The following is a 10,420-nucleotide window of genomic DNA, read 5'->3' on the forward strand; positions in this document are numbered from 1 at the left end:
GAACAGGGGCAGCTGAGGTGGGGTATTCAATATCCAACTCTTTCTGCCAGCAGCACTAAGTGCTAACAATCATTTTTTACCCAGCAGTCTTTTCTTAAGTCAGCTTGAGTGACTTCAAAATCCAAATTTTCATGGGATTGCTGCTTTAATATACTTCTAATAAATGGTATTATGAGTAAGTTGTAAATAATTATGGATAAAAATGTTTTTACGTTAATAGGGCTGGCCAGTTTTAGAACCAATAAAATCTATCCTGATACTCAACTAAATTCTAGCAGTCTAAGGGGGAGATTTATTAAACCTTGGAGAGAGATAAAGTGGAGTAAGATAAAGAACTAACCAATCAGCTCCTAACTGCCATTTTACAGGCTGTGTTTGAAAAATGACATTTGGATGCTGATTGGTTGATACATCATCTCTCTCCAAGCTTTAATAAATCTCCACCCAAATGTAAAAATAAGAAAACAGCTACTTTATTTTAATCTGCATACATGAATTCAGTTAATTCAGAATGAAACCACATTGGACTTGCATGAAGTGGGACACATTGGCGTATCTATAATGGGTGCAGGGTGTGCGGTGCACACGGGGGGGGCACACAGCACACCATGCACCCATATAATTATTATACTTGACTCTCCGGAATCCCGGGTCGGCTGGTTCTGCAGACTGAAATCACTAGGAAAATGGCGTAGTGGCCATTTCCCGATCTAAGTCGCACCACGCATGCATCCCAATTGTGCTCATACAGAGTAGTTATTGCGATCACAGATGCACACATAGAGAAGCACATTGAAGATGTATTGGGCGGTGGCTATTCATATGCATGGTGATGGTCCATCTTATGGGCGTGTCATACACAGACACTCAACCGCTCACACAGGAGGCCAAACTCACACAGAGAAACTGCACCTGCCATAGGGCTGAAGCAAGTTTTAATGGTGAAACTGAATGAATATTTCTGCATCTACGTACACTGTGATTAACCATCTTTATACATTGGGGCACACGGATGTACACCAGCAAAGCAGCATTGGCATAGAGTCGCAGACATGCGGCCAGTAAAGGACGCAGTCACAGAGACTGCACTGTCCCACTCAGAATCAGGCCTCAGTGAATATTTAGTCCTTACAAAACTTAGGGCTTTAGTCACTATAATGATGAGCTTTCAAAGCCACCAATTTTCATCTATTTCTCGGATAACTCAGCCGCCCCTTTTCTCCTTGCTGTTTATATTTTTACTCCATACTATGGAGACCTTGTTAAAAAAAAAAAATTTGTCTTTTTCTCTTGAAATGCCCAGTTCCTGCATGGTGGATTTCAACAATGTAACTGACAAATATATAGACAAATTAAAATAAAGCTTTCCCAGCTAAAAGGCAAATTTTGTGGATGAATGCCCAAAATTCTGGACTGATTTTGTCCCTGGACAAATCCAAATGGAGATGGTGCATCATAATCAATATGGCCAGGAATATGGTTTATGGCCTACTTACTAAGGATGGAGGTTGTCCCTGCTTTGATGGATTACCAGATTTCTAAAGCCTTGTAAGAGGGAGATTGACACAGCCTTTTATAAATACTAAAAAGATTATATTAATGTCAAATAGATTATACTTGAGACTTGCTGCTCTGCTAAATTAACAAAATCAATGCTATCTCCCAATTCCAGGGGTTTTCTTTACTCCACTATTACTCTGGAGTAGGTGGACTTGGCGTGTACATCCAAATCTGGCGGCAATCCATAATGCTGGATGTTATACCCATCAAGCTTTATAAAAAGCACAGGTTCTAGATCAGTGGTCGCCAACCCGTCGCCCATGAGCTACCGGTAGCTCGCGGTTGTAATATTGGTAGCTTGCCTTACGGTGGTAGCTTGCCTTGTGGAAATACGTGATGGACACAGCCAGCAGCCTCACAGCTCCATGCTGCCTGCTTCACAAGAGACGGAGCACTTTGGGGGGCGTGGCTGACTGAGCTCTACCTTAGTGGCACTCCTGAGCCCACTTTAGATGAGTATTCTCCACTCACCATCTGGACCGGAACCCGCTCTGTTTGCAATATAGCACCTGCTGATCTGCAGTTGCGGGTTACCGGTCTCTCTGTGAGCCCTCCATAGCCGTGGCCCTGTCACACTGCTGAAACCGCGGGCTAAATTTCGGGGCCGGAAGTGTCCCGGCCTCCGCCAGACATCATGGACGTCTCCTGCAGAGGCTCTCTGGTCGCGGCCGTGTGTGTGCGCTTCCCCGATTGCCCTGGAGAGCCGCTTCCGCTCCTTCAGGGGCTGTAGTTTGCCGCCTTTAGTCTCCAGAGTCTGGCAGCTGCAGGGAATAATGTGACCACCATCTTGAAACCTGGCTCCTGAACACTCCATCCTCGGCTACAATACCTTCCTCCTGATACAGCGAACACCGCATTAACCACTCAGTGAGTGCCCTGATGGCTGGGCCGGGGTCACTCCACTGGATTTGATACACCTGGCTAGGGGTGAGTGACTTGAGGATTTGGTTATTAGCCAGATTTAATTTTTCAAAAATAAAATGTAGCTCTTCAAGAGGCTTTATTTTTCTCAAGGTGCTCACACCCCAGTTAAGGTTGGAGACCACTGTTCTATATCATGAAGCTCTTTGAGATTTTTCAAATGGAGACAATGACATTTAATTTTATTAAATGGATGAATAGCTTTACTTTGCCTCTACAGCCATAGCAGGGCTGTTCATGAGGATTGGCCTCACACGGTTGCCACCACATAGGGGACACAATGCAGCCACCGGGTTGCCACCCGTATGGGAGTCCGGAAAGGTGGTACCAGGGAATCCCTGGGCGCGGCACTTTCACTCTGCTACACTTCCCCATCTTTAGTCCGCCCCACGACCACCACCAATCTTTCCAGCTGCGTCCATTTATGTAGCAGTGTACTGGCTGCCCCCCAACCGTCTACTCGGGGGGGCGGCACCTCTTTTAATGAACAAGTAAAACCCTCCCCGGCAGCAGCCGTAAAACCCCAAACTCTCCTCCGGTAGCCGAAAACCCATCCCACCTGCAGGCCAAAACTTTCCTTCTCTCTGCAGCATGAATCCCTACTACCCTTTACAGCACTAAACCCCCCTTCCTCCTACAGCCCAAATCCCTCCTTCACCTTGCAGCCTGAACCTCCCATTCTCCTTGCAGCCTGAAACCCTCCTCCATGCAGCCCAAATCCCTCCTCCCTACAGCCTGAATCCCACCTTCCATCAACAGCCTGAATCCCACCTTCCCTCTGCAGTCAGAATCCCTCCTTTCCCCTGCAGTCCGAATCCCTTCTCACTGCAGCCCAAATACCTCTTCCTTGCAGCCCGAATCCCTCCCTCCTGTAGCCCGAATCCCTCTTTCCACATGCAGCCTGAAATCATAGTTACCAATTCCTCTTATAACAAGCAACATTGGGCTTGTTTTTTTTTTTAAATAGTTTTTTTTTTTTTTTTTTTTTGATGGTTGCTTGTTTTTGGGCTTATTTTTGAGGAGTATCAAAAAGGGAGGAAGGTCACATGACCAACAAAAGACTCTATTATGGAGCACTCATTAAAGCCACATTTAATGCAACAATGACTAAAATATAACTTTTATTCTTACATTGGAGTAGATTAAAATTGACTTACAAAACAAACATTCTAGACAAAAAGATGAGGTGTGAATGATACAAAGTGACGGCGAAATATGACAGACAACTTACAACATACATGTATAATTCATAAAAAATGTATAAAAATACACCCAGGATCATAGTATCACAGTTCTTATTAAAGCTCTTTTCTATAAATGTATTGCTTTGTGCTAAATCAACAGTGATATCCAAAAAACAAACCATATAGCTACTGTGCAAGGTGGAGATTGATACTAAATGTCTATGTAAATAGTGTGTTCTGCTCTCTGGTGAAATGAACAGGAGACTTGGTGAATAAAAATCTCTATTTAATAACCAATAAAACACATGTAATGTTTGACACAAATGATCACAATTAGGATGACATACGATGACAGTAACTGAATATCTATAGAACAATGTATCAATATATCAGTAACTGTGGGATAGTTGAACTTCTAAAATTGTGTATCAACTTGATTGGGATCACAATTAATATGTAATGAGACAACAATATAAAATATGCTGAAAAGATGCTGGCGTCCCAGCTCCACTTGTAGGAGTGTAGGAATTAACTCTGTCTCTAAGTAACCAATAAGTGTAAATGCAATTAGCGTGGCCACGCTACTTTTATACATACGGTCCAATGGAAGATTTGCAAAGTCACAGCAGACGGTATCCAAAAAGGTATTCATGTGGATGTAACGGGATGCGGTGATAGCCGCTGGTTGTACAAACCGGGAGCGCTGGATAAGTGCGCTCTCCTATTCCTCCAGCAGATGCTGCGGATAAGCAGCTGGTCAGCGGATCGCCGCTGGGTGTGTGACGTGTAGGGCTTGCTGGGCAATAAGTCCTCCAGTGACTCCTATCCCAAACACATCTGTAGTGTAGTGGCTCCAGCCGCTGACTGAATAACAAGCAAGGCTTGCTGGGCAAGTTGTTCTTCAGCTATCCAGTGGTAAAACTTGTTTCTGGTGGCCGTTGCTGCATCCTCATGTGGCAGGACAAATCCCAAGATATTAAATAGATGAACTTGGGCTTAAAGATGATATATCTCGTAACAATTTCCTGGATCTCCTGGAATGCACTAGGTAGTGCTGGTCAGCGCGTTTCGTCCTGTATTGAATTAGGACTTTTTCAAGACTGGAGACATACCTCTATTTGGTCTCCTTTTATACTTCCAGGATTAGCTTAATTGGTTACTTAATTCCATACACATGAATTCATTCTCCCATTCAATTTGATCATCAACACAGGTAAAAAAGGGGAGAAAATCATGTGTGTGTTTATATGTATGTATATATATATATATATATATATATACACACTTCTATAATTCAGCATATAAAATATATTTAATTTAATTGTTCTATTATCCAACATTCTTTTTTGTTTTTATGTGTAGGCAATTTACAAAAAAAAAATTGGTAAATAATGATATCTAAAATACTAAAACTCAAAATAATAATTCATTACTCCAAGTCTCCCATTATTAAGTCATTCTCTATCTAAAAAATTTATATTTTTAACCAATTGGTAAATAATTAAGTGACATATATTTACCATAATATGACATATGCACACACATACACAACAAATATCCTCAATGAAGATTGAACCATATCTGCATATTATAAAAAAAAAAAATATATATATATATATATATATATATTGATCTCCAGAACACAGTTAAATAAAGTGTAAGAGAGGGTGGAAGGGGGAAAAGAGGGGGGGGAAGGGAAAAGAAAGAAGATGAACAATAAGACTTAATTATATCTAAATATCCATTAATACATGTATACTGTCCAAATGATCTTACTGCTGTATAATGCACTAAATTCCATAAACTAAATTTTATTCTTTTATACATGTAATTATCAAGAATTTGCCAATAGATTGGTTAGTGCTATTTTCCATTAAACTGATTTCAAACCTATGTCATAATCAACTCGCATATGTACTTGAAGATTTTCCAATTAATGTGCGGCGACCGGCGTCCCTCGCACTGCATTGGAATCCCATCCCTAAATCTATAAAGGAAATGATTGGTCTGACGCTTAGACTATACATAAAGCTGGATAAATATACCAACATGAAGTTTCCAACTACTGATGACTAGCCAATAATATTTTGATTGTGCCATTCAACTGAATGTGATGGTAAAAAACTAAATGTTCTAAATATCATCACTAGAAGAATATCAACCTATAGTTGAATTCCCACCAGGGATAATGAATCACTCTAATGACTTATAGTTGGACTTAATGTATCCAATTTAAAAATCCAAGCTGCCTCTCCTAAACATAGTTTGCAAAACCTATTTCCACTTCTTTTTGTTGTTCCAAAATGGTTTATCCTTAATACAATTTTTTAGTATAGGGTCGTGTAATAAAATTGGAAAATTATTATATATGATTTTCTTGATATTATTTGATTTCACATTATATCTGGAGATAAATGTTACACTATCAATTTGAGATTTTTCTTTAAAATTAGATTTAGGTTCTTTTTCATATTTATTTGCAAGAAGATCTCTTCTATTGATTGATTTACCATAATCTATCACATTTTTAAGTAAATATTCAGGGTACCCCCTTTTTCTAAAGTGTATCATCATTTCCTCCATTTGAGTACAAAAATCGTCATTGTCAGCACAATTCCGTCTCAATCTTAGTACTTGATTTTTTGGAATATTTTGTTTCCAGAGCCAAAGAGGAAACATGATATGAATAATTTATTCTATCAATTGGAAGATTTACTTAAAGAGGAAATGAGGAATTGGTGGGACAGTATTTCTCTGCAAAAATATTTGGATGAAAAAATTGTCCCTAGAGGTCTAAGGATATTTAAACATCTATCAATTAATGATAACCCAGATTTACAGAAAGAATGGGATAAAATACTGGACCATTTCTTATTTTCCCTTATAAAGCTTCTAATTAAATATAGAAATGAAAGAGTTACAAAAATAATTGATGAAATAGAGGTAACAAAGGACGATTTACTTAAATACAAGGAGCATATTTCATTTAAAGAAAAGGATGAACAGATTAATAATAGGGTGAAGAGATTTGAAAGAGAAATAGTACAAACCAAAAAACGTAAATTAATAAGAGATCAAGATGACTATGGGAATGATAAAATAAGAACTTATAATAAAAAAAGGAGAGATGTTAATATGAGAGAACAACCTCAATCTGATAGATATCCCACACCCAAAAAAGAAAGAGAAAAGGAACAACTATATTTAAAACCTATGTATCAGAAACCAAATTCTCCTTTAGGATCTAGAGGTAAGGGATACATGGATAATTTTCCTCATAAGAAAGATATCCCTCAGGAGAGAACATACAAACCCTGCAGTGTAGTATCTAGGAAGGAAAGGGAAAGGTTCACCTCTACTGGGGATTTTTTTCAGCTGAACAAATATCGTCATCCAAATCTATACGATACTCTAACCAATCAAACTCCAAGAGGCAAACGCAGAGAAAGAGAGGAAGAAGAGGTAGAGGAAAAGGGAAGAAGAAAAGTAAGATACAGATAGATACTACAGGAATTTACAATCTTTCTTCAGAAGAACTCACGGAGAACCAAATTAAATTATTAAAGAAGGGCTTAAGTTTTGCACCTAGAAAAGAACCAAACATTTTTTAATTATTTTTGGATTTAAACAAATTTATTAGGGATTTATGCAGAAAATGCTATTTTGCTTCAACATCTTTAAAAACTAGTGACACAAATATAGAGATGCCTATCATATTGAATGAATCAGATGAAGAAGGTTTATCCTGTTTAGAAGAGTTATTGAAGGAGAATGATATGGAGGTGCTGCTGTTTGATGTTGAGACACAAAAAGAAAATGCTCAAGTTGCAAAATTTACAAAGCTGAAAAATAAATCACAATTCTTTCCTCTTGAACATAAAAGTCCTGCCATTAACTTTTTTTTATAATAAAACTCTGAGTGAATTTAAAACACTTTGCTCAAAAGTAGAGAAAAAAGAAAAATATAAATTTAGTCCTTTGTCATTTAGACAGAATTTGTCTAAAGAAGAAAGATTAGCTTTAAAACAATTAAAAGATAACAGTTCCCTTATATTGAGATCAGCGGATAAAGGAGGAGGAATTATTATTCAGGATAAAGCTGACTATATTTGTGAAGCAAATAGACAGTTATGTGATAACAAATATTATATTATTTTGCCTAAAGATCCTACTGCAAATTATTGTTGAGAATTTGAAAGTATGTTGGTTGAAGCTAAGATTGAGAGCGCGATATCCAAGGAAGAGTTCAAATTTTTACACTGTGCACACCCCATCACTCCGATATTTTATCATTTACCTAAGATTTATAAATCACTCACATCACCTCCTGGGCTCCCTATTATTTCAGGCATTGGGTCAATCACTTCTAATTTGTCACATTTTGTAGATGTTCATTTACAGAGTCACATCGTTAATTTAAAATCACATCGGAAAGATACAAAACTATTTTTACAAAAGATTTCAGAAGTAGGTTGGACAGAAGGGTGGGGATTACTCAACTTAGATGTCCAAGCGTTGTACACAAATATTCCTCATCAACATGGATTAGAAATTGTTAGATACTATCTGGAAACTGATGAAAGCTTATCAGTAAAATGATGTTACTTTGTATTGAACTCTATCTTATTTATACACAATTATTTTTTATTTGACAACACTTATTATTTACAAGCACTTGGAACGGCGATGGGGACCAGGTTTGCACCGAGTTTTGCGAATCTCTATATGGGTCATTTCGAGGATGAATTTATTTGGAATGGCCCATATAGAGATGACCTGGTCCTCTATGGCCATTTTATTGATGATTTATTTATTATTAGGAAAGGAGGATAAACACGTGCACAAGATTTTGTTAATTATTTGAATGATAATAGGTATAATCTCACCTTCATTTATGATTTTAGTTTTGACTCTATTAATTACTTGGATATCGCGCTCTCAATATGAGATGGTGTTATGGTCCCTTCAAATTATGTCAAACCAGTTGGTGCAAATAATTTTTTGCACTACAAAAGTGGACATTACAAACCTTGGATACAAAATATTCCAAAAAATCAAGTATTAAGATTGAGATGGAATTGTGCTGACAATGATGATTTTTGTACTCAAATGGAGGAAATAATGATACACTTTAGAAAAAGGGGGTACCCTGAATATTTACTTAAAAATGCGATAGATTATGGTAAATCAATCAATAGAAGAGATCTTCTTGCAAATAAATATGAAAAAGAACCTAAATCTGATTTTAAAGAAAAATCTCAAATTGATAGTGTAACATTTATCTCCAGATATAATGTGAAATCAAATAATATCAAGAAAATCATATATAATAATTTTCCAATTTTATTACAGGACCCTATACTAAAAAATTGTATTAAGGATAAACCTAGAATCACGTTCAAAAAGAATATGAATGTAAAAAATTTGTTAGCACCAAGTGATTTTGCTTCAAAAAAATGTGACCATGACAAAACATGGTTACATTCTAAACCAGTGGGGAGCTATAAGTGTAATAGATCCATTTGTTTGACGTGTAAACATATGATAAATAAAGCTAAAGATATAACTTCTACTGTCAATGGAACAGTGTTCCCAATTAAACAATTTATGAATTGTGAAACTACATATTGTGTGTATGTACTCCAGTGTCCGTGCTCCCTACAATATGTAGGTCGCACTACTAGATCGGTAAAAACAAGGTTCAGAGAGCACAGACGAAACATTCTTAACAAAGTACATACACACAGCATAGCACGACATTTCTCTAAACATCATGATGGTAATCCACAAGGTTTGACAGTTTTAGCAGTGGAACATTTTGGAACAACAAAAAGAAGTGGAAATAGGTTTCACGAACTATGTTTAGGAGAGGCAGCTTGGATTTTTAAATTGGATACATTAAGACCGAATGGGCTTAATGAGGCATTAGACTATATGTCATTAGACTGATTCATTATCCCTGGTGGGAATTCAACTATAGGTTGATATTCTTCTAGTGATGATATTTAGACCATTTAGTTTTTTACCATCACATTCAGTTGAATGGCACAATCAAAATATTATTGGCTATTCATCAGTAGTTGGAAACTTCATGTTGGTATATTTATCCAGCTTTATGTATAGTCTAAGCGTCAGACCAATCATTTCCTTTATAGATTTAGGGATGGGATTCCAATGCAGTGCGAGGGACGCCGGTCCCCGCACATCAATTGGAAAATCTTCAAGTACATATGCGAGTTGATTATGACATAGGTTTGAAATCAGTTTAATGGAAAATAGCACTAACCAATCTATTGGCAAATTCTTGATTATTAATATTATTACATGTATATAAGAATAAAATTTAGTTTATGGAATTTAGTGCATTATATAGCAGTAAGATCATTTGGACAATATTCATGTATTAATTTAGATATAATAAATTCTTATGGTTCATCTTCTTTCTTTTCCCTTTCCCCCCCCTCTTTTCCCCCTTCCACCCTCTCTTACACTTTATTTAACTGTGTTCTGGAGATCAATATATGTATATATATATATTTTTTTTATAATATGCAGATATGGTTCAATCTTCATTGAGGATATTTGTTGTGTATGTGTGTGCATATGTCATATTATGGTAAATATATGTCACTTAATTATTTACCAATTGGTTAAAAATATACATTTTTTAAATAGAGAATGACTTAATAATGGGAGACTTGGAGTAATGAATTATTATTTTGAGTTTTAGTATTTTAGATATCATTATTTACCAG

This window comes from Taudactylus pleione, unplaced genomic scaffold (assembly GCF_031769625.1).
Source record: "Taudactylus pleione unplaced genomic scaffold, aTauple2 ptg000250l, whole genome shotgun sequence".
In the NCBI taxonomy this organism is placed as follows: Eukaryota; Metazoa; Chordata; class Amphibia; order Anura; family Myobatrachidae; genus Taudactylus; species Taudactylus pleione.